Genomic DNA, 24757 nt, shown 5'->3' with positions numbered 1-24757 from the left:
CCTATGATTGCCCCTTTTTTAATCTAGATGCTTCCATAATCAGTAGTGACTTACTCCAAGATTAGCGACACTTAGCGACACCAATTTCTTCAGCTCACAATTAGCTTGCCTGATATCAGCAACATATTTTTGAATGGCCTCAATTCATGCATAAGATCTCTCTACGTAGATGTTCATAAATTAATTTGTTCTTTCACTGTATTCTAATGGGTTTGTGGACTTAAAGGAATAATTACACCCAATATGAAAGCTGGGCTCAACCTAATAATCCTTCTATATATATTCTCTCAAAGAGAAACATTAGAACGAAAGGGCTAGTGGATGTTTTTTCAAGGACAGTGGAACACCATTTTTGAATTCACTGATATCCATTAGATTTCTACCATGGAAATCATTGAGAAATACCTCATCTCAAACTTTCCTAGCCTCAAAATAACATGATTCCATGTATAGATAGATTCGTTTCATGAAGTGAAACCTTCAAAGCCTCCAGTTAAACTGGAATGTTTTAGGGGCCTATAATCCCATCACATGAATCTGCTTCTTTTGTCTTGTAATAGATTCTGCAAATCTATTTCCATGTTTTGTTGTTATTTTAACCAAGAAAACATTTCACCTTTGCTTTCCACAGACCAAGTCCCCTAAATGCAGTGTTATTTCTGGGATTTGAATAGAAAGAAGGACTTGAAAACAAACAAAAAAAATACACTATTACTATTAATGAAGTAACTGAAGATTTCATTATACTGTGATGAAGGTCCTGAATTCTAGAAAAGTCTTAGCAGTCATTTTTAGATCAGAAATACTAGTCCTATTATTGATTTTTACTGATTTTTGGAGTTTTAGTAACTTTAAAGGCAGCAGTTGTGCAGCAACATGTATCGTCTTGTTCTATTGAAATTCAGATTATACTTCCAGTTATAAAACAAAAAAAATGAAGTACTGTGAAATTACAAGCTAATTTGACAGAAAATACTATCCTTTTTAGAGATTGTGTGTCTTGGTGTACACATTTTCCTCAATTACTTCCATGCATATAAACAAAGATTTAGGTGCTCAAAGACAAAGAAATGTAGCTCACAAACACTACCAAAACCTTCTCTGTCTGGACACAATGGAAGCTTACAATGGTTTTTTTCCCAAGTTTTTCCTCACATTTTTCACATTTGTCCCTCTTTAGACTGACACTCAATCACCCAGAATGACTCTCCCTTATATTAAAGCTTACAATGAGCAAGTATCTGCAGCTGTATACAGCACTATTAAAGAAATTAAACCATAAAAGTTTCAAATATCAGAGACAATGTAGTTTATAAAAGAGTGTGATAGACAGAGATCAGTACTTATATGTGTTTCATTTAATTATGGATTTATTCAATAAGTCTCTTGAACCTTATGCTGCAGTTTTTCTAGAATACCATTGTTTTCCATACATTCTATCCTTCCTTTTGTGGATGGGATAAGATTCAAGCATCCTGGTTTCAGGTGGGATGGTTAGTTCTTTTCCTAGTAGTTGGTATGGTGCTGTGTTTTTGATTTAGGAGGAAAATAGTGTTGATAACACACTGATGTTTTAGCTGTTGATGAACAGCAGGCACTTACATCAAATCAAGGACTTTTCAGCTTGTTGTGCTGCCTTACCAGTGTAAGGCTGGGGGTACATAAAGAGCTGGGAAGGGACAGAGCCAGAACAGCTAAACCAAACTGGCCAAAGGGATACTCCTTACTATACATGGTCATGCTGAACAACAGAAATGGGGGGGAGTCATTCAAGGCCAGGGGAAGGCATTGCATACATACTTGCTGAGCATCAGTCAGCTGGTAAGTAAGTGCATTGTGCATTACTTTTGTTTTGTTTCTTTCTCCTCTCATTCTTCCTTATTATGTTGTCTTTATCTCAACCCATGAGTTCTTGCACTTTTCACCTCCTCATTTTGGAGGAAGTAACCGTACATACTATTTTTACACCACTGAAGAGGACATTCATTTCAGGATTTCAGGAATCAAATTATAAGAACAGTATCACAAGTAGCTGTCAACAATTTCTTATTCAAGGACTTACATTATTTAATGCTCCTGACCAGCAAGTCATTATGATTCTTTTCAGTTTCATAAGTGATATTTCTCCAGGTTTATCTTTTTTCACCCCTTTGAAGACATCCTCTTAATAGCATATGGGATTCGTAAGTGCATTATGTTAAATCAATATCTGTCAAAGGCATTCATTTGACTAAAAGCTCTTAATACACTTTTTCTTCATAATCACAGCTCGTGTCTACAGGGAGCAATAAAGCAAGGGTTAGCTTTAACAGAGGTACAAGAAAGTAATCTACATATTTCATTAAATGTTTTCTTGCAAGTGATACAAGCAACACAGGCCCTTCATTTAAGAGGGTCAGAAGATCATTTGTTGAATAAAATAAAAGCCCACTTCAAGTTGACTCTGATATAGAGTATTAAAAGCAACAAGAAAAGCTCCTATAAGTATATAAGTACACCAGTGCCACAGAACAGCACAGAAGGTACTGAATGCCTTCTTTACCTTATTCTGAGAAGGCATTACCATCCCTCGAGGAAATACAGGCCCAAAGATTGTCGGAGAAGTCTGGAGGAGGGAATAAAACTACCCATGGTTGAAGAGGATCAGGTGAGGGATACTTAGGCAAGTTGGACATACCCATTACTGCTGAGGAAGCTGGCAGATATTTTGATACCAGTCTCAGTCTTTGACTGTGGCAACTGAGGTATCCTGTGACTAGAGGAAAGCAAATATCACTCCTAGCTTCAAGAAAGAGGACACAGGAAACTACACACAGTCAGCCTCACCTCAGCATGTGGGAAGGTGATAGAGCAACTCTTCCTGGAAACTATTTCCAGGCATGCAAAGAGCAAGGAAGTGATTGAGAGTAGTTAGCATATATTCACAAAGGGGAAGTCACGCTTGATCAACTTGATAGTGTTCTACAACGAAATAGCTCTCTTGGTAGATGATGGCAGAGTAGCACATATAGTCTACGTGGACTTCTGTAAGGCTTTTTACTGTCTCCCATAAGATAATCATGGAAAAGCTGTTGAAATATGGGCTGGGTAAGTAGACAGAAAACCATCTGAATGGCCAGTCCCAGAGTAGGGTGAACAAAGATATACAAAGTATAGTTGGAGGCCAACAACAGCAGCATACCAATGGATAAATCTGGTCCAATCTGTTTTAAATTCTTCACTAATTATGACAGGACAAGAGACAGTGTGCACATACTGAAACACTAAAGGTTCCCTCTGAACATCAGCAAGCACTTCTGTACTGTGTGGGTGACTGAGTACCAGCACAAGTTTCTCTAAGATGTTGTGAAGCTTACCTTCCTGGAAATCTTCAAAAGCAATCTGGATGCAGTCCTGGGAAACCTACTGTAAGTCACTCTAGGGGGTTAGACCAGATGACATTCAGCTGTCCCTTACAACCCCAGCCATCCTGTGATAAGTAGAATCAAGATGCAGTGCCAAAAAAAAAAAAAGCCTAGCTGTTATAGTTAGATACTGTTCCAACTGTATCTTCAAGTTTAGTCATACAGCAATAGATATGAAAGTGCAGTCTTGAACATTTTCTGTCTTTTTCATAAACAAAGTACACTTATATAAAACTTGATTTTTTAGACTTCACACTTATGCTTAGTAGGAAATGTAGCCATCAAGTAATTTCTGCCCAGGCTCCTGCAAATAGCTTGATTAAAAAAGTGATTAAATGTAAACCAGAATCACCATCCAAAACTCAAAAGCATGGAACCCTCAGTCCTTCCCATTCAGCTCTTCCCCCAAGGGGGAATGATGAGTAGATGAATAATGTGATCAGCCATCTGAAAAACCCGGACTTGAGCAAGATAGTGAACTGAATGAATTCTAATACCTTTAGCCCAACACAATGAAAGTGAAATGAATAGGCAAAATACCTAAGATTTGAACACAATACCTTGTACTGATGAGTTAAAGATCCCAGATGTTCAAATGTATTCCTAGACAGATATTTTCCCAACAGCTACCCCATTTCTGTTTTCTGACATAGAACCACAGAATCACTTAGTTCGGAAGAGTTTATGATCATCTAGTCCAACATTTAACCTAGCACTGCCAACATTTCTTTCATTTTCCCAGTGGTGGGAGTACATATTTAAAGTCTACATTTTTGCTTGTAACTACTTAAGAATTTTTTTTTTCCTACTGGAGGAGTTTATACTTTGAAGCACATATACAAGTTTGTATTAAACATCGAGTAAAAGTATCGTGAATAAGGTAGTTAAAGTTCTTATTTTTATTAGTCACTGCCTCTACACAAAGATCTTCTAAGCTACAAGACAATGAAATACCTCAAAAGGCAAGTTAAACAGATTTTTAAGTTACAGCAAAAAGAAGTATTGATTTTCAATATTTCTGTAAACCTCCTAAAAGAGAGTTCTGTGAAATCACAGACTTCATGCAGAACTTCTGCCTACAGTTAGCATTAATGACAATAAATAATGTCTGTTCCTAATAATGACAATGTGGAAATATCATGTGGATTTTTAACAGTTCTCCCTGCAGAACAATAAACGCAGATATGACAAGTACTTTTTCCAGTAATCAGAGCTGATTAATGCAATTATACACAAAACCAAGAAACAGAACCAGAGGGATCTGGATCTTCCCCTGGGTTTCATTTTCTCAACTGGCAAAATATACATTAGGTAAAAGAATGGTGACATGAAAAAACATCTACACATCAGGTTACAGAACAGATATTTCTCTAAAATTCATTTTTTTTTTTTCATATGAATATTAGTGGGTCATCCTAGAACCTGTGGTATAACAATTCAAATATCTGTTTACTTTTTAGAACAACATAGTCCGTTTTTGCTTGGCCTCATACCACCCAGTATTCTTACCTCTTCTGCCTCTCCCACAGAGATCAGGATTTAGATCAAATATAACAGGATGTGTTCAAAATAATGGATATTTACTATACAAGATCATTTTAATATTTATTTTCAGCAATTCCTTATTGCAGTTGTAGACACAGCAAACGTTGGGAAGCTTAGAAGGAATACGACCACATTTTAAGTGCACATCTTTTAACAATACACTTTCCTAAAATACAGTTCAAAGACAAGAAATGGGATATCACTTCAGAAAAAAAGTTTGAAAGGTTTATATTCTGTAAAGTTAAACTCTTCCAATAATTCAAATGAAAATGCATGATGTTATAAGAGCTTAGAAGACATATAGGTTTAAAGGTATAATCCCAGAGAAACTTGGCAATAAACTTCAAGTTACTCCTACTGGTTTGCACAACCATTTTATTTCAAAAAAAAAAAAAAAAAGCATTTTTACCAAAAAATACAATGATCTTTTTCCACCAAGTGTACCGTATTGTTCATCATTCACTGAAATTCACAATAATTTGTAGTACTTTGAACATAATCATTCCTCACCATCTCTGAAAACTGATTTAAACTGTTGCCAAAACATCGTGTGTCTAACTTATAGGAAAAAAATAAGTACTTTGCACTGCTTTCTGCATCTCTATAGATGAGCTATTTCATGGAAAAAGACTAGGAAAAATGAACAAGTAAAGCACTCTGTTATTCCATTCATTCTCCTGGTTATAGCCTGTAAGTGTAAATAAAGGCCTTTATTCCCTAAAGCACAATAAAACAGATGTGCTAAAGGTTATTGCAAACTGAAATCTAAAATTCTTGGTTGTTTTAAGTGAAAAACCTCAGTGATAACAGAGCCATGTCAGTTTTCAGCAGTTAAAAATATGATTGAGGTATTTAGGATTTAGAATTACTCTTTCAGAGTCTGCACTTATAAGATAAGGAATCTTCAAGACAGCTTTTTCTAGAGGCTACAAATCTCTATGGATGCATAGCTTTCAGTTGAAATATCAATTCATATACTTTCCTCTTTCAGCATTATTAATATCAGAGACAGTCTGCTAACATTTAGCAGCCTTTTGGGTTTGTTCACATTAGATTAACATATCTACTCTCCTTTAAGGAGAGTACTACATCATATTATTATTTCCAGCTAATGAATTCCTGGTTAGTAACAGCTTTTATTTAGCTTCTTTGTTTAGCTCAATAAGTATACTTTGAAATGTTTAGCTTAACTACTTATTTATGGCATCTTTTTATTTGCTCAGTGATCAGTTTTGTACAATTCTTAATACTTCTTCACACAACTCTCCACATTCCCTTCTGCACTGACAATGGTCCATTTACATATATATGCAAGTTATTTTATAGACTTAAAAATAATATTTCCACATGGTCTGCAAACAAGCCTTAATTCTACTCATCAGCATTAATGTTTATATTCATTTTTATTCACATTTTTTCCCTTCTCATAGGTCACTGTATGGTACCATAGGCCCCTTGGTGTCTCACAACAGCTGTTCAGCAGTGCCTGAGAGATCTGGTATTCCAGATAGAAACTTTTGCCTTTCCAAGTTTTTCATTCATTTAAGGATAACATTTTTAAGGTAGACAAATTAAGCATGCTTAATATGCTTGGATTTTTTTTTAACCTGAATTTTCACAATGCAACATTTCAGGAAAAAAAAAATGCAGGCCTAAGGAAATGTAGGTTCTATGTGGAACCTTGATCTGCAGAAGGAACAAGTTGAAAATCCTTACTATGAGGGAGTACAAAATAAAAGTTACATGCAAAATGCTGGGATGAAAATTCAAGTTAGACTACTAACAGAGGTATCATCCTGCAAGTGGCATTCAGACTGTAAACCAAGGTTAAAACATTTGGTGCCTTCTTCAGTGATATTCCAAGTGTGTCTATATATACACAGTCTCAGCCTTGATCAGTAGCTCTATAGTAGTATTAATTAGAACTGATTGACAACTTCTGTTTTTTAAACGATGCATTTCAGTGCTAGGGCTGTGGACGGTCAAGTCTCTAAAGAGAAACACACAGGAGCTGTCATAGGCATGTCTCCTGTTCCTGTCCTACAGCATCCAGATGCTGTCTCCCACAAGTGGTTTAACACTCGTCTCAGATTTGATTTCTCATTGCCTTTTCACAACACAATGACAGGGGATGATTAAAGAGTGGGACACATACACCTACCTTCCCAACCTTTTGGTTTGCAGGCGAACACTTGAACACCAATGAAGAACATTAACTCTCTATAACCCACAGCAAAGGCCATACAGATAATCCATTACAGTAAGCTGTAAACATGCACAGAAGTTCAAATCAGGCATAAGAGGAATGATTTTCATCTAGCAGAGGAAGAAGCTCCCATCTGTCCAATGCTAGTTATTTATAGGGGGTATTTTGAACATTTAAAGTTATCTGTTTCTATTGTCTGAAAAAAAAAAAGTTTTCACTGTTCTCTAAACTGAAAACATAGTAACACAAGCAAGAAAGTGTAAAAAACTTAAGCTGAATAAGAAACATTACAACCGATTAGTTTTTCATGATCACAGCCCAGGCAAGCTCTAGAAGCTGTTCTGTGCGTTGGTCACCTCAGAGCTATCAGCTTCTGCCCAGGAATGTAGTATGTGGTAATAAGAAATGTAAATTCAGTCTGAATAATTGACAACTTTTTTTTCTAACCGCAGGCCAGCGATTCAAAACCATCCCAGCTTGTTAGGGGACAGAAGTTGTTTTAATTTACCATCTGTTGAGTGGCTTTCCTGAAGCATGTCAGTGATCTCTATTGAATTCAAAGCTGATGCGTCTGTATCACAGCATGCTCAGATGCCATTTGACAAAGCATCTTGTTGCCAGACACAGGCACAATAGATATTTCAGGTTCCTCTTTTCCTTCACTAACTCTTACAAATAAGAAAGGGTAAATATAACTGAAATATGCATGCAAAGCTGGTACAGTGGGTGTCCAATTTTCTTTGGTTTCAGAGGAATATAAAGCACAAAGCATCAATTCATCACTGTTACCTGTGTGGTGCCCAAGAATCCAGGCAAGGGGGTTGTTCTAGCCGTCATCCTTATGTTCAAGGGGGTGCACAGTGTCAGGCCTTTCCCGGCCCTCATCTGGCTTCAGGTGCCCCTGGGGTACAAGACTCAAGGTCATACCCTGCAACCCTTCAGAATACCTCAAAGTTCACTTTAAAAAACTTACATACACAAAGTCCCAATGAAATCACCTGGTAAGATTCAATGGTTTCCTAACACTATTTTAAAATGTATCCTTAATGGAATATTACAGTATGTAATCAAATAAAAGGCACCTCTTAAGGTTTGCTAAAAGCCTTTGGTTGTTTTCCCAGAAAAGGAGATAGATACATTTTCCAAGTTTATTTGGCTGTCTTCAGTCACTTTCCATTTAAACCATATTTTAAATTGCATCAGGTTTATTTATGTCAAGAAATTGAATCAGATAAACAACACAGCTATGTGTATTCAAATTAAATAGCAGAAGTATCTAACTCAAGGAAGTAGTTGGAACAGTAGGCTGTTCTGAGCTTTGAAGATCTTGAAAAAGAAAACAAAGGGAAAAGTATGTAAGACCTTAAGATCTGAGTCGTAAAAACACAGATAATTAGGTACAGAAAAAGCAAAGAATAGTAAATATCTGAGCTAAGTGTTGCCTCAGCTGCTGTGTGTTCAGGGTCTTCCAACTTTTCTTCCAGGAAACCTTCTGTTTTTATTTTTTCAGAGGCAGATTTGCTTTAAGCAAGTACCACATAACCACTAACACCACACAGAGCTTTGATAAATAGCACTTCTGTATCACCCTACATGCAGGTCTTTAGATGTACATTGAGCTGCTTGACAGTTTGAGACAGAGGTAAATCACCCAGCTGATATTTCTGGTACAAAGCTTTAACTGATAGCACCCTTCAAGTGCAGAAAGGGAAGACCTAGATGGCAAGAACACCTATTTTCTTGTCCTTCACTTGAACTGTTGGCCTTAGAAAGAATAATCCACAGACCAGGGAGTCTGATGCAGGGTCACTGACAGCCTGTGCATATCCTACATGCCTGGCACCAACAAGGATCCAAGACAGCCCAGTTCTGGTGCAGATGCCTTAGGAGGCCCTAGATACCTGAACAGGATCTCCATGCAATTCTAGTGGACCAAAGGTGTATGGACTCACTGTTCTAATCCTGCAGAAAGAAGTCGGAGCAGATTTTTTCCCCATCACCTTACAGAAATCTGAGCCTATGAGAACTACAGCCCTGAAGCTGCCTACAGACTTCATAATAAACCAGAGTATACTTTTCAGGTCTTCAATATTTCAAAAGCTACAGGAGTTATAATTATAATAATTGAAAGCCTAACAGCATCAAAAACACAGTATTTGTTTTAATAAAAGATACTGTTGTCTTCATTCTCGCACCCAGGACAGATCAAAACAAAAAGGGAAAAAAGTCAAGGAAAGAATAGACAACTGAGATATTAAAAAGGTGAGGTAGGTGACAATGGCTGCTGGGCAGCAAAATACAAGTCAGCTTTTGTTATATCTTCGTCCTCAGTTTTGTCCTAAGTTAAGTTGTGACAAGTTTGATGTTTCTCACTTCTTGTGTCTCACTTCTCACTCTCATGTGAGAGTCTATCTGCTTTACACCTCCAATTCGTGATGCCCTCACACCTGTCAGTTCAGCCTTCTCTCCTTTGTCAACTGGCACATATCTTCAATGAGTGATAGCCAGCTAAATTTCAGTACAGACAAAATAGACCTATTCCTCTCCCAACAGCACCTTCTACATTTTCTCCATGTTACTTTTTGACAAACCTTTTTTCATTATTCATTCCTGCAGCAAAACATAGCCTTGTGTTTTATATCATATCTAGTAAATTCTTGCTAATATGAAGGCTAACACTTTTTCTTTGTCTCATGGACAGTAGCGATCATTTTCTAATCACAACTTAATCTCAGTATCACTGGTTTCTAGTAATCAGCTGTTCAACCAGTCTTTGTTCAAACCACATCCTTTTTTTTTTTTTTTACTGTCTACGGTACTTTTCCCTGCATTACGATATCAGGTTAGGTTTGGTCTTAAATGGTCTTAAAGGCTTACCATCCTAAATTATTTCTTGGACCTCGCCTTCTGTCACGACAGCTTACTCAGAAATGCCTCTTTGCCTCCTTCTCCTGCTACTTTCACACTTCCTCCACACTGCCCACTCTGCAAAGAGAAAGCCTTCCACTCCAGTATGCCATCCCCCTCCCACACACATTCTCATTCAAATTCCTCCTGAGAGCTATTTTTGGTCAACCTTAAATAAGTCACATTGCTTCAAGCCCAATATTTAGCTGAGCAAATGCTGAAGATTAACATGAAAATCCAGCCAGAATTACGTTCCTATTTCTCCTCTAACAGAGTTCGTCCCTGTAGTCAGTTTTCCAAAATCACTGCTTCTTCCTGCCCTCTGAATGATACATTTCTTGCTTCTGTGTAGTCACTACTCTGCCAATGCATAAATCTGTCTAAAAAAAACATACTTCTGTCAAGCTGCTTATTCCATCTCATAAGTGATTTGTGATTTAATTACAAATCGTTGTAGAGTTCACTCGCAGCATCGGTACTGGAAGTTCTCAAAGCAGAGACAATTCCCTACATCTGCTGAGATCAGATAGAGGAAATGTTCATTCCAAGTCATTCAGGCCTACTCTTCGTTTTTACACTGTACTTTTAAAAAAGTTTAATAATATCAAAACATCTATTACATAAATAAACCAAGAGAAATGAGATTCCCTAGCTGCAGGGGTAGATGCCTTTAAAAAAAAAAATTAGACTCATGAATGTTCCAAAAAAGGTAACAGAAACAAGTAAATGCTCCTTCAGGAAAGGGTAGACAGTGGGTTTAGTAGCTATATATTTGATTTTAAGCCAGAATAAAAATATTTCAGTATGTGGAAAAGTGATCAATGAGAACTGTAAGATCTTCTGTTGTACTACATGTGCAGACAGTAAGTTTTGTTTTCTTAGCCTTCCAATGTGAAGGCTGCATACGTCTACTCAGAGACGTGAAAGAAGTCCCTTCTCATTTGCATTGTAAATGCACATAGCCTACTCCCACAACGAACACCAAGAGCAAACCTTATATAGCAATCCCGAACAGATTTCCTTGCCACAGCAAATTCAGTGCCTGCTGTCACTGCAGCACTTCAGAGAAACAAGTTTGAAGCGTTACTCAAATAAGTTAAGAATCCATTTTAATACAGGAAGTCTTACTACACTAAAGTTAAAGTCCAGTAGTTCATTGTTCTATCACTTTATGAATTTCTTAATTAAAATGAATAGAAATTGCTTGCCTGTTTAACACCAGCAAGATGTCCTCCCACTAGTCCTCTAGGGAGGTAGAAGAGGGGCTACCCCACAAGTACATTACTATTTCTCCTTCCTGGATGGACAGCTTTTTGGTACTGAATGAAAAATAAATACAGACCAAGCAGGGTGTTCCAAAGAAAGGATTTCATAAATGTTTAGTTATATGATGACATAAGTGTGTTTCTTTTGATCCTGTGTATAAATAAATGCTATTAACTCACCACTCCTGGACTTTAGCTCAGAAGAGCTGCTGACTCCTTATTCAGCCTCAGCAGGATCCGTTCTTATGTATCACAAAAACTCTGCAGTGAAAAAAGTATAATACAAGGACTAAAAAAAAAAAAAAAAAAAACACTAATCTTGTACATCACTTGTCCTCAGAGAAGTAGTATCTGCCTGTTTTCCTTCACTCTTAAAACTGTTTGCACAGGGTCTCACAAAGCATAGAATTTGTTGCTGCACAGAAACCATTGGTGTCTCATAGCAGCTACAATTTTGATGCTACCTGAATACAAAGGAACACACTGCAGTTTTCTGCAGCTGTTGGACCACTTTTAAGAGGTCTCCATGAAGAACAGATTCAATACATAAATCTAATCTCATTTTCACAGATACTCAGAAGTAACAGACCTATTCTGAACCAAAACTAATGCAAGTTGGGCTTTGACTTCATTTCATAGCTATTACAGCCCATTTGGGTGCACCCAAGCATTTAGTTGAGAAACAGATACTATTTCTCATGGACATATGCAAAGCATGCTTTCCAGGCTACTCTTCCATCATTAAAATGGAAGTCTGCAATGTGTAAGCTGCCTACCCCTCCTAAACCCCTTGGTAGCACGGCAAGGCACGAGATGCCAGCCAAGCTGTCAGACTGATTCTTTACCCATTGAGCCTCCTCTGAGGTGCCTCTGACCTGGTCAGGAAAGTCAAGTGTAAGGGCCATAATCCTGAGGAGACTTTCTAGTAGAATAAGTCATTATCCACAGAGGGAGAAAGTACAGCTCTATGACTGGGATCACTGGGTTCAACACACCATTATAAATAAAAGCAGAAACTTCAACTGCTCACCAAAAAAAAAGAAAAAACTTCTTGCTCAAATCCATTTACAGAAAACAGGGTTTAATTAATCTTTTTTTAATTAAAGTACAAGAAGCTGATTTTTATTTATTTTGAAGACTGTGTGAAAGCTTTTGTGAGGTGAGTGGCTCTTAAAAGGGCATGAAAGCAGCAGGCAGTAAGGTCAGAGTGACCTGATCTCCCCACAGCCACCAGCTTGCAAGAACATAAAATAACATAAAAAACACTGCAGTGTCCAACCTACAACATTAGAACAACAAATCTGTTAGTGCAATCAAAGCCAGGCAACTTCAGTTCGAGAGGTTCTGCAGCTCCTCAGGTGCTCTGACTTCAGTGATGCTGGGGAAGATAGCACTGAAGACAGAGCCACCATCATTCTTGGAAGTTGATGGCTGTATGCAAGGTTGCATGTTCAATCAGAGAAGGCAACATTAACAAGCTAGAACACAAATTAAAAATTGGGACCATTTACCATGGGCTAAGAAAATTAGCACATGTGGCCTGAGCCACATGAGATGGTTTAACTGCCTTTGGCTGTAGCGTGGGGAGCTAACAGCACATCGATGAACTGCTGAACATTTCTCCAGACAGCATAATTTGATCTTGAGGTGAGGTCTGTAAAAGATGAACCAACCTTCCACAGTAATTTTTACTTGAAATATTTGAATTTATTAATAATGTAAACTGTATTTTATTCTCTGCAATGCCTGAGGCACCTGTTGGAGGACAACACTCAGCAACAGTGACATGCCACAGTAACTCTACTGATGTTGCAGATTGCACGTTTTATAAAGACATTGTGTAACATCGCTCATGGCAACAGACAGCAAAATCTATATCACATGCCTGGAGTCACATCCTGTAACCGCTGGAATATAAGAAAAACAGAAAATAAGAAGTTGTCAGACAGCAACTGCCAGAGCTCACATCACACAAACAAATGCTGCCTGATGTCAGTGGATCTCTTGTACGAGGAAGATTATCCCTACAGTGTAATTTCAAATGGCTTTCATCTCTTACAGCAAATGTATTGGGCTCAACTCAAAAGCTACTGGGAAAGTAGCTTCTCTTCAGCTTCATTATGTTTAAATAGGAGTTATAAACCAGGACTTCAAAAACCTTTTTATTGGCTTTTTAGCTGTTGCAGCAAGAGCACTTGGCATCAGCCAATACTGCTTCTCTATTGCCTTGTGTATCACTCTGAAGAGGTCTGCAGAGCACTAACAATATAATTTTTCTTACCCAGGAACTTCTATTTTCAGCTTCAAATTCATATCTATTCCCATCCTCACAACTCACCTCATATTGCATAAATTCATTAAAAGAATAGACAGGACTTGCTCTCCCCAGCTGATGTAAACCCATGAGAGGTTCGTATCCTATGCAGGTCTGAATTCAGAGCTGCAAAGCATACACATGGCAGAAGGGGCACTGCCTTCATGAGGAACACTAAATTCTCTTTCTTGCCTGCTTGTATTGTTCGGACTAGCTACCAATAATCTCCCAAGCCAACTTTTTTTTTTTTTTAAACAAATGCCTTTATGAAATCTGCAACTTGAATGAATGCATCCACATCTTTCTTCATCTCCTCCATATTCTGTATTCAGCACTTCACCTTACTCCTTCCCATAGGATTTTCCAGTTTAGCAATATTATTGCATTCCAAAGATCTTAAAAATCTTTATCATTAAAATCAAGTCATCTTGCTATAGACACTGGGAAAAGCAATATAATGACAGATATACTGATTATAGCATATGTCAGCCTAACCTTTCTATCAGATGTTTCATATCACCCTTATTAGTCACCCTTTATTTCTGATCATAATATAAATATTCTGAGAATTAATTTTTATGTTCCACCATTTTGCTCCCGTGAGCTGCTCTTCCTTTTTCTTTTTTCAATCTGTGGAAACTTCACCTTAAAATTTTAGGTTCAGAAGATTTTTATTTTTATTTTCCTTTTTCAACTGCAATCCTTCCCCTCCCATTCTTCACCTTAATTGCTATGCCCTATCTGCAAGGCACATGTTTTGGGCATTTTCAGACAGTGTTCATACAACATAGTAGACTGAGATGCTTTTTGCATTTGTTATAAAACAAGTGACACATTTTAATAAGATTAAAAACTAGAAAAACCGTAAACAAATCTTAGTCAATTTGGCTTAAGAAAAATGTGTAAGAGTAATAATGTCTATTAAGAACATAACCTGATTAAACTATTCAACCTGAAGTAAGTATAGCAGGGACCATAACATGAATCAAGAATGCAAGTTAAAAAAAGAAGAACAGAAAGAAGGTTATAGGAGCTGAAGTCCCTGAAGTCCTGAGGGCTCTAGGGCATGATAAATATTTGGCCTGACATAAAGTATCTGTTCTCTGAGTTGAGGTTATTCAAAGTGCAGACTGGAAGAGTAGTAGACTGGAGTTCATACTATTGAAATACAGTACACATTCATTACAGTTATAGTTTCGTATTAGTTCAAACATTCTTTATATTTTTTATTCTGAAAAGCCTTGTATTTTCAAAAAAGCCCATACTCACCAGTATTGCAAATTCCAGTAAATTTTTCAAATGATTAGATCTAGTAATAGACAGCAGCTCTACTACCAGCTCCACTACCAAAGCAAAGCCATAGTACTATAGGATGCAGCAGTGATTTTTCATGAGCAGTGAGGTTTATATATATATTTTAAAACTAATAACAACTCATTAAGTTTGCCTGGGCCCTCCCAAACATTAAGAAATACTTGTACATTCTTCCATGAAGAAGACTTGGAGACTGTTCTATCTTGTATAAACATAGATATGAACTTAGGTGCATTTAGATACTTAGCAGGGAAAATGTTAGAGTATCTGATATCTATCTACAGATACACTTTGCAGTAGAACCAATACATACCTTTGGTTGCAAAATCAGTATGGTCATGACCAAACATGGCTATCCAACACCTAAAATGCTGTTGCCTTATCTTTATGTTGTGTGCGTGTTTTGTGTTGCATGTTTCTGTTATCCTGCTTTCTAGAAGTTGGGTTTTTGGTTTTAAGATGCAATTATGTGACAGTTACGTAAGCAGAAGGTATAGAGAAGACTGACCCAGACTCTTTTGCAAAGTGTACAGAAACAGGCAAATTGTAACAAGGGAAATTCTGTTTATGTATAAAAACTTTACTATGATCGTGGTCAAATACTGGAATTGGTTGCCCACAATGGCTGTGGAAACTATCCCTGGAAATGGTCAGAATTCACCTGTGCAAACACCAGATTGTTCAGGGGAGTTTTGAGCATCTCCAACTTCCTGCTTGACACCCAAAGAAACCTCCACAGCTGTTTCAAGCTAAATTAGCTGTCAGTTATTGAATCAGATTAAGTCAAAGGACCATTTTAGCCCATAAATATATCAAATGGCTGCAGTCTAAGCAAAGAGCAGGCTACAAATTACCAATTCTTCTTTTATGTTGGGCACTCCTGAAAACATGATATCTCTTTTTCGTAATCCTTCAAGGAGTAGCACATGCAAACCATTGTCACAATCTGAAATAGGGCCACAAGGCTTGTTTCCCTGATCAATTATCTTTCATTTAAGCTTTTGTGATGTTCTTAGTGATATAAGTATTTTACAGCTTTTTAACAGCGTAAGTTCCAAGTGCTTTGTGGATACTGTTGGTTATTTTAATTCATGTTTGCTTTCCATGATATAGATGTTGATAGTTCCTCATCAGTTTGCAGCAATGATCCCTGTAAAGATATAAGGTCTTAAGTACACAGCACCTACATAATTCCTAATACTATTGTTATGCACATGGTGAGGTTGTTCATACCACAAAGCATTTCAGCAGCCAGAAAAAGTCAGTTGTACCAGAGTTCTCTCCTAAGTTGAGCAACGCTGTGCAAGTACAATGCCTAGAAGAGATAAGACTGAAAACAAATCCTCAAGCACACAACTGGGACCAGAGGGTGAGCACCTGCACTCTAGAAATCAGCTACAGGAAAGCCATAGGGTGTTTTCTCAATCTTTATTGCTTTTTCTTCAAGGCCAATATTGTATATTTTACTAGAATTGGAACAATTATTATGTCATAAATTCCAAAGCATGAAGAGATTTAATCCACATTTTCCAATCTCTGAAAGTAGAAAAGAAGTTTTTATTCTCAGCATGAGTAGAGAGTAATAATAAAATTCAACTGACAAAGCACAACACACAAGTATGACTTGTATTGGCACCTGGTGACTTCAAAAAGTTATCTGTGATTGTTCCAGTTTGAATTTTAAAATTTGTCTCCTAAATCTATTTACACCGAAAAGCTGCTTAGGAATATTTAACAGATTCTTTTTTCTTTTAAATTATTTCACTTCTTTCCAACCTGGGATGAGAAACCCATCAAGATTTGAAACAATGAGGAAAATGTTTCTGTAACTTTCTCTTCTAAAGTTCTTTTCTAGAAGTTGATTGAATTTAAGAGGCTAAGAGAAACAAAATGCTATTACAGAGTCACTCCATACACACACTTCAAGCCCCTTCTAATCTTTTTGTCTAAGCTTCAATGATAGGTGTGCCTAGCCAACTAGCTGAGCCTTTTTCTTTCACACCACCATAGAAATTAAGTTTGAGAGCACGCCAGTCCCCCCACTTGCTTTTGCTGAGCAATACTGCTAAGGCAGCCAGTTGGCTCAAAGTTAAAGCTGAAGGCCAATGTGCAGATAATACAAATTCAATGTAACTTGGGTTAATTGCAAGTTGAAGCTAATGTAGTAAGACAAATGAAGTATTTGAATCTGTTCCCCTTATACTTCAGCTCATTTTTCCAAGCACAATGGTCCTGGTCAGCTTGAGCAGAGACACAGCCCAGCAGACCACACTTTTCTTCCAGATTCACATTTCCTCCATCCCTCTGGGAGGACTGACAACAATGCCCTTGTTGGTTGGGATTCACTTCAGCTAACTTTCAGACAAAGAGATGCCTCTGGTGTAAACTTCAGTGTTCCCCCTACCCACCTGTATCCACCAAAACAATGAAGTGAATCATAGTGGTTTTTTTTTGTTTTTTTTTTTTTAAAAGGGGTGATGAAAGAGGAGATATAAACTACTCAACCTCTGACTTTAGAAGGGGTGGCCTAACTCCTGCTTCTTCAAAACCTGACATTGGATGAGCTAGATCCCACCTTATAGAGTTGTTGTATGTCAAACTCAAAGATGAAGGTAACATCCACATGAGGACAGAAATGATGAGGAATCTGTCGTCCTGTAATCTCCCCAAAGCAACTCAGTGAGAAGAGAGTGTACCCCTTGAATGGTAAAGTAGAAGAAGGGGATCATGACAGCTCCATGGGCTCCTGTCAGCTCCAGTAACCTTCAGAAAATAAGACAGAAAACCTCCCCACCCTCTCATTGCATACTGGTTGCCACTTTCGCACAGCCCTTCCATAGAGCTATCTGGACTCTGTGTTTAGGCATTTATGCTTTGTAGCTTCAAGTCCACAGTATTCTTGGCAATTGTTGACCATTGTTAAAGCCACCAGCCCGTAAAAGGGCTCTCGGGAAACATTCTTTATTCCCTGCGTCTGAAGTGTTGCGATATGCATTTAGTTACAACACACATGATAGTTGTCTGCTTTTTTGGTAACTGAAATCATTATCAGCAAAAATAACACAAGAAAGGCAAGAAATGAATAAATCACTGATTGCAAACCAGCACAAAGCCAAAAATACTATTCCGTTTTTCCCTTTAGGATCATGATTAAAATCCCCACTTCCATATGGGGGGGACCAAATTTACTAACTTTGGGAATGTTAACAGAAAACTGTTGGAAGGATTAAATGCTCAAACATAGAATGAATTTACTGTAAGTGACTCATGCCTGCACTTCAGGAAGCTTAGGTAATATCTTAACTCATTTCTCATTTGGAAGTGAACTTTTTTGCTTATGAGATAATTATGAAAGTAGAACTATAATCCTAATGATGCTGATCCTAATCTTAGGGGGTTTATTTTGAGCATCTCCAAATCTGATTGCATTCAAATCTTTAGACCATTAAAGCAACCATTAATTTCACTCTATATTTAGGTCCAGATTTTTTGAAAAAAAGCTTTTTTCCCTTCTCTACCAGTTCTGCAAAAATAAAGTTCTAAAGCAACCTGCATCAAATGGCACTTTTTCAGCATTTTTTTTTTCAAATCATCTAAGCACCTATATACAAATATGGATTGCTTTATTTTACAGATATTTAACTTACACACAGGCACCAGGATTGAATGCACTAAGTCAACGTAGCAGCCTAACTAACCATTTTCATATCAAGTGATCTCTAAGCAATGAATTGATTCCACCCCCCACAACTTCCATTAAAATTACGCTGAAGACTACACTTCTATACATACCTAACAAATAAAAGGCTTCCACTTCTAACTTCAAATCCATCAACAATTATTTGGATCAGACATGCATGTATTACTCCTCGACGAAGCTGTCAGGATAGGGATAGCTTCCTATTTGCAATATCACGCATAATAATAGAAATTGCTAAATACTGTGGCTATTGCTAAGAACAGAGAACACAGACATGCTTAGCACTTAGAACTTCCCTAAAAAGAAGCAGGTTCCAGCCTAAACCCAGCACAGGAGTCTTCACTGATTTAAAAGAGGAAACACAGTGGGTGAAGCAGCTGTTCTGCCTTTTTCATAACAACTGTGATGTGTTATCTTTTTCCAGACACTGACATTTAGGCTGTATCTGAGAGCATATCCATACAATATGATGCAGTGCCTCTGTAAATCTGTGTGAGGGTGCTTAGATTATCACACAATTACAGATGCATCACAGGAGCATAGCATTGGGGATAAATAGCCCTGTTGAAAAGCAGAAGGTATTATTCACAGGAGTGTTGGCTCCTTGTTCAGCAGATATGCCCTAAACCTGGGTAATATTTAAAATACATTGCTTTTCCTTATCAGCCATGAAGCTAACATTTTGCTAGCAGTTTCCACAAATCTTTCATTGAAAATCTGATCTAACAAAAGAATTAAATCCAGCTTTAACTTAAAAGATCAACTTTTAGAGCACCTTTGGTGCCACTTTCTTAAAAGTGGCAAATATTTTGGTTGTTGTTCCTGCTGTGAACCAAGGTCCTCTTGTGCTTTTAAGAAAGGCAGTGAGTGCCAGGGATATATGTAATTTACTATTGATGAGCAAACCCTCACTTCTGGTTATGTTTTACTAAGTGATTTCTTTTTCCATTCATACATGACATGAGACAATTAGAAAACCTTGTTTCTACTTGCACTAAATGGATTGGTTCCACAAGCAAATAGATTTACTAAGGTCACCTATTCCCGGCAAAGTGTTGTGTATGCATTTAAAATGTTTTTCAATCAAAAAAAATCCATATCAAATTGTGAGTGATCTTAGTACCTTTGAGTTATTATCAAAATTACTTAGTGCGTTCTGGAAATGGTATTGCTAGCAACATGAGAATAAAAAAATGGACAACTGATGTGGCTGCAAATAAATTCTGATTATAGATAATAAAGTTTGATTTAACATGGAAATATGTTCCTACAAATAAAGTTCATCTGGGCTACTTGAGCTAGATTGTACCTATATAGCTTATCTATTTTCATGCTAAACTCCTCCTTACTACAGTGTTGAAACAAATGGAAGGTTGGCTTATCTAGTATTATGTTGAAATATACCTCTGTCCTTTATTGTATGTTTCCTCATAGCTTAAGAAATTCACAAGCAAAAAAGGCAGCAGGGACTACAGCTACTGAATCCTGCATGCACACTGCTCAGCACCTGCACACCTACAAGGAGATATATCTGGCTTGTAGCTGCTGCATCACATCCCTGACCTCTGGCACCTATCCCACATTTCTGTTCGCATGCAGGGCTAATTTTCAAAGAATTTCAGGAATATTTACACCATTAAAAAAGACAAGTCCGAAGAATTAAAGTTCACGTCCCACATTCCCCCTGCATCCCCTCCCAACTTCTTTGCTGTGGCATATCCCTTCCACTTCAATCCACAGTTCCACTCCAGGGTGGAAGTAACCCACAGCAGAAGGTGGGAATATTTTGGATAGAAAAGCTTCTGTGTTTTTTTTTTTGTTTTGTTTTTGTGTTTTTGTTGTTGTTTTTTAACTATGTGTTCTTTCTGGTTTTGTTTGGTTGCTTTTTTGTTATGTAAACATATTAGAAAAGTGCCCAGCCCTAAACATTTACGCAGACACAAGAGTCAAGTCAGGGGAAAGAATGGATTGCCTCACACCCCTTCTTTACATGAGCATCTATGAACATTTACTACAGTATACCTGAAAGATGACTGAAAACAGACACAGCTCCTCCTGCTTGGACAGGATCCTACAATAATACAAATAGACTAGGAGTTGAATCCTATAAGCAGCTCACACTCCTGACTGAAGCACAGCAGTGCTGCATTTTCTACAGTTAAAAACTAATACGAACTGACAACCCTACTCCTTTTGGGTAGTTGAATTTTTTATTGCCTCTAAAAGTTTGCTTGTCCATTTGCCTCTGACATGACTTTCATACAGCTGAGATTTGTACCTTCTTCCCCCTCCACACCAAGCAGCATTTACAACTACTTCTGGGACAACCCAGCCATGATGTCATTATGTGTAAGAAACTTGATGCTTGGATTTTGCTCAAATATCTGAAAGTATTTTTTTGTCCTGATACTGATGAGGAGTTTCCACCAGATACATGAAAGCCTTCACTGAAGTGGGAATTTTGCTTTTCAAATTCTCTACAAACTCAACATGTTTGTAGGCACCAATTTGATAGATGAAAAAATAATCTTGGGAACTAAGGAATACGACAAAAAGGTGGTACAAAGGACCAACATTTGATCTTTTCCCTTACTATACTTTGTACTATTGATCCTTCTGCTGTTACTTGCTCCAGGGCTTTTGCAGAACAGTCCCATTGACCTACTGAATAGTTAAACTTTTGTTTTAATTAAAAACACTTCCAAGTCCACTGTCATTGAATTAACTGTTTGGTTTGTTTGTTTTTTTCTACTTAATTTATTCACAGCAACAAGAAGACAGGCCATGTTAAAATATCTGTGAGTAATTCTGTTGTTTTTCCTCTTATACACACTTGCATGGTTTTCTAGCCTTTGTGAAAGCTCTGACCTCCCAGGAGGCTATGAGGCTTCTTCAAAAACTAGCCGCTTATTCAAGCAACAATAGCAGCTGGAGTTATACTAATGATAGGAAGTGACAGGAACTAGCCATATCTAGAATTAGGTAATTTCTGACTCAGCTGTGACAAGTTCATAAATTCTTAGAAAAATATTACATAATGCCATGGGTACAAGTACAATCAAAGACAACTAATGCCTCCCTAAAGTAGCTAGTCATAGCCACTTAATTTTTAGTCCTAGACATGATTCAGGACACATCTGTTAGGCACGAGACAAACAGAATTAAATTTGCCACGCAACCCACAATGAAGGGAAATTTTAACTATTAAGAAGAATTTGGTAGTAATTGTAGCAGCAAACTGCCACTCAGTTTTGCTCAGTGCAATTAGATTTACTCATGTAAAGGTCAAATCACCTTACACAAACTCATGAACCACTTTTACCTGTGCAGATGGACTGTGCTGTAAACTTATCAAAGCAACAGAGGCAAATATCCACTTTAACTTCTACTTAGATGAGTACCAGGTGCCATCAAATGAAGAACTAGGCTCATGATCTCTAGTGGTACCTTCTTTATTCAGTAGTACTACAGAACTGTAATCCGTCCTTTTTTCTGCATGATGAAAAAAGTAGGGTGACATCTTCAAGCCAGCTCTCTTCACAATTCAGTTTGTGAAGATGGTCACTTCAGCAGATAATATGATCTGTGAAAAATAGCCTCTTAAGTGAGAGTTGTCAACAGCTCCTGTGAGAAATTAACTCCTTATCAGATAACATTGCTGTGAATACACATACAGCATAGATATTATTCTGCAGTCCTATTTTCTTTAGTTTTATCAGAAACACTTCAGAGCAGATATTTCCCAGTGCTTTGAGCATCCATGATGCACAAGTAGAATTTGAAGTACACATTAAGTTATTTAGTCAGATAAGACCATGCATTCTAAACAGTACTTCTGGAAACATGGGAAGGGGGTACATTGCTTGCAGTGAAGGAATTTGAACTGTCATCCCCTGCATACTTTTCAGTAGGCTGCTAAATCTTCCACACGCTCACTTAGATTTCAATGTGACAATTTATTATACAGAAAAAAAAAAAAGGTAAAAAATCCCCCATGCTCTTCAAATGCACTTCCTGGGAAATTATTCAGTAGCCAGTGGAGTTTGTCCTGAAACAGCTTCATTCCCTAGAAAAATGGCATCACTACTTCAGTTTTTTTCCTATATCCTTTCCACAACTTCAGATTACATCTGAAAATTAAGCCAGTTGAAAGCCATTTAAAATACAGAATTCAAGTGCTGCCTTCATCCAACCTGAAGATTAAATTTGCTTATTATTCAAATGCTACTCTCATAAAAAAGCACCACTGGAAGAAATCTTGCATTTTGCCCACACATCCTGTTTAATACCTATAAGGTTATTTTTTTTTTTTTTACTGCAAAATGGAAGATTAAAATGGAAGCTTTACTGTAGCTTTGGACATGTATTAAAAAGGACTGCTCTGCCAACAGATTCTTCATCTGGTCATAAGCATAATACTGCTAATTCAGTTATTAACTTTAGCTGTTCCAGCTAGCCAGGACCGTGAGTTCAGGGACTTACAAATTAATCCATGCAACATCTGAGAGGACTCTGAAATTCTACTTCAGCTCCAGTTTAGATTAACATAAAATAGCTTTGAGAGGTCTTAGAGTCATATAAAGTTCTACCTACAGAGATCTCCCTTAATTTATTTGGAGGGCTGGTAGCACTGCTCATGTTAGACCTGTTGTCTCAGATCTGTTCTTGTTTACAGTTTCTCTCACAGAAGTGTGTTTGCAACTGACAAACCATACATGCTTTGGTACTTGCCTCTCTTCAGTCCTAATCCTAAAAGTGAATTGAACGCAGTAATCCTTCAGTTCAAAAGCTGCCTCATACAAGCTCATAGGTTTCCCTACAGACGGGAATATTCTCTTTTAATCTTCTGGTGGCTTCAGGACATTAAAGAAAATAACCTGCTTGTGTACCTGTCAGGCAGCAGCCTGATTCCCTGGCAGATACAAGCAGCTTTCAGTGTATGGCTTGAAAGGTCAGGATCTGCTCCCCTAGAGTTAAGGGACTCTCACACAGCATGAAGCTGGCTATTTCATTCATAACACATCCTTCACTAATATCAGCACATTTTCTAAGAGATAGAAAAAATGAACAGAATGCTTAAGGAAAAGTTACGCTCAACATCTGTTGACAGTGATTAAAATAAAAAAAAAAAAGTAAGCCTTGGTGCCCTAACCAATTTCAATTGGCAAAGTAGAGCTGTCTCAGCAAACTTAAGTCCCTTCAAGCTTCAGGAAAGTCAACAGAAAGGTAAGTAATTCTCTGCTGAGCCTTCTGCCCCCAGAAAAGTCCTTTTTTAGGGCTTCTGACAGAATCAGAAAGCCCTAAACTTAGAACAGTTGTTGGGTATGTTACTCTTCAGGTAGAAGGCAGACCAAATCGGATGCAATATACATTGTTGGGGTGAGAAGTTATGGTGACTACTAGAAACACAAGAAAATGAGAGCATGGAAGTGTAGTCTTCATGGGGTTGCAGATTGCACTGTAGGGTTAAAGGATCTTTTAGTTGCAGCAGAAGGAACTGAATGCAAGAAGGAAGTGCAGAGCACTTAGGAAACCTCAGTGAGGGTCTCTTCATCCACCAGAGAGAAGGGCAGCAGAGAATTTGAGGTTAGCTTTTGGTAGTTTCACTTCTCAGAGGACTTTCATAGATGCTTTACAATAGCATAGAAGGAATCTTTAATTATGTCCAAAAGTAATTCAGCAAGAAACATCAGGAAAGAGTATATCCTATGAACATGTATGAAGAATCCACAATTTCATTTTTCCCTCACCAGTGAGGGAAAAAAAATCAATACAAACAACAGATTTATAGCACAAGACTGCAGAGTAAGTCACTGCAAGGGCAACAGTGTTTGCATTAGTGAAATCAAGAAAGCACAGACCTTGTAAGGAAACAAAAGAACATAGAAGAGAGATGACCAGCTGAAATACACACTGTCTTCTTGCAAAACTCTGAACAGTTTAGCATAAAAATCTAAGTATAACATAAATATAAACAGATTATTGCTGTCTGACCCAACTGTAATAAGTTAACTTCATTTTTGATTTATAGCCTCCAAGTGCTTACATATGCAGTAAGCATCCTTTCATGCACTCAGGAGTGCTGTCTTACCAGCTAGAGTT

General features: G+C 37.5%; 1 long non-coding RNA gene across 2 annotated transcripts in view; it reads right to left on the bottom strand.

Moving 5' to 3' along the window:
• The window catches only part of LOC106020418 (uncharacterized), a 75266-nt gene that overhangs the window by 44278 nt on the left and 6231 nt on the right, over positions 1-24757 (bottom strand). For both annotated transcript variants that reach the window (XR_003497208.3, XR_003497209.3), the window contains exon 2: positions 7945-8056. This is a non-coding gene — a long non-coding RNA (uncharacterized lncRNA). The remainder of the gene's footprint in view (positions 1-7944; positions 8057-24757) is intronic.

This window comes from Anas platyrhynchos, chromosome 4 (genome assembly GCF_047663525.1).
Source record: "Anas platyrhynchos isolate ZD024472 breed Pekin duck chromosome 4, IASCAAS_PekinDuck_T2T, whole genome shotgun sequence".
In the NCBI taxonomy this organism is placed as follows: Eukaryota; Metazoa; Chordata; class Aves; order Anseriformes; family Anatidae; genus Anas; species Anas platyrhynchos.
Note: the sequence above shows the minus strand (reverse complement) of the source record. Positions and strands in the feature narration are given on the sequence as shown.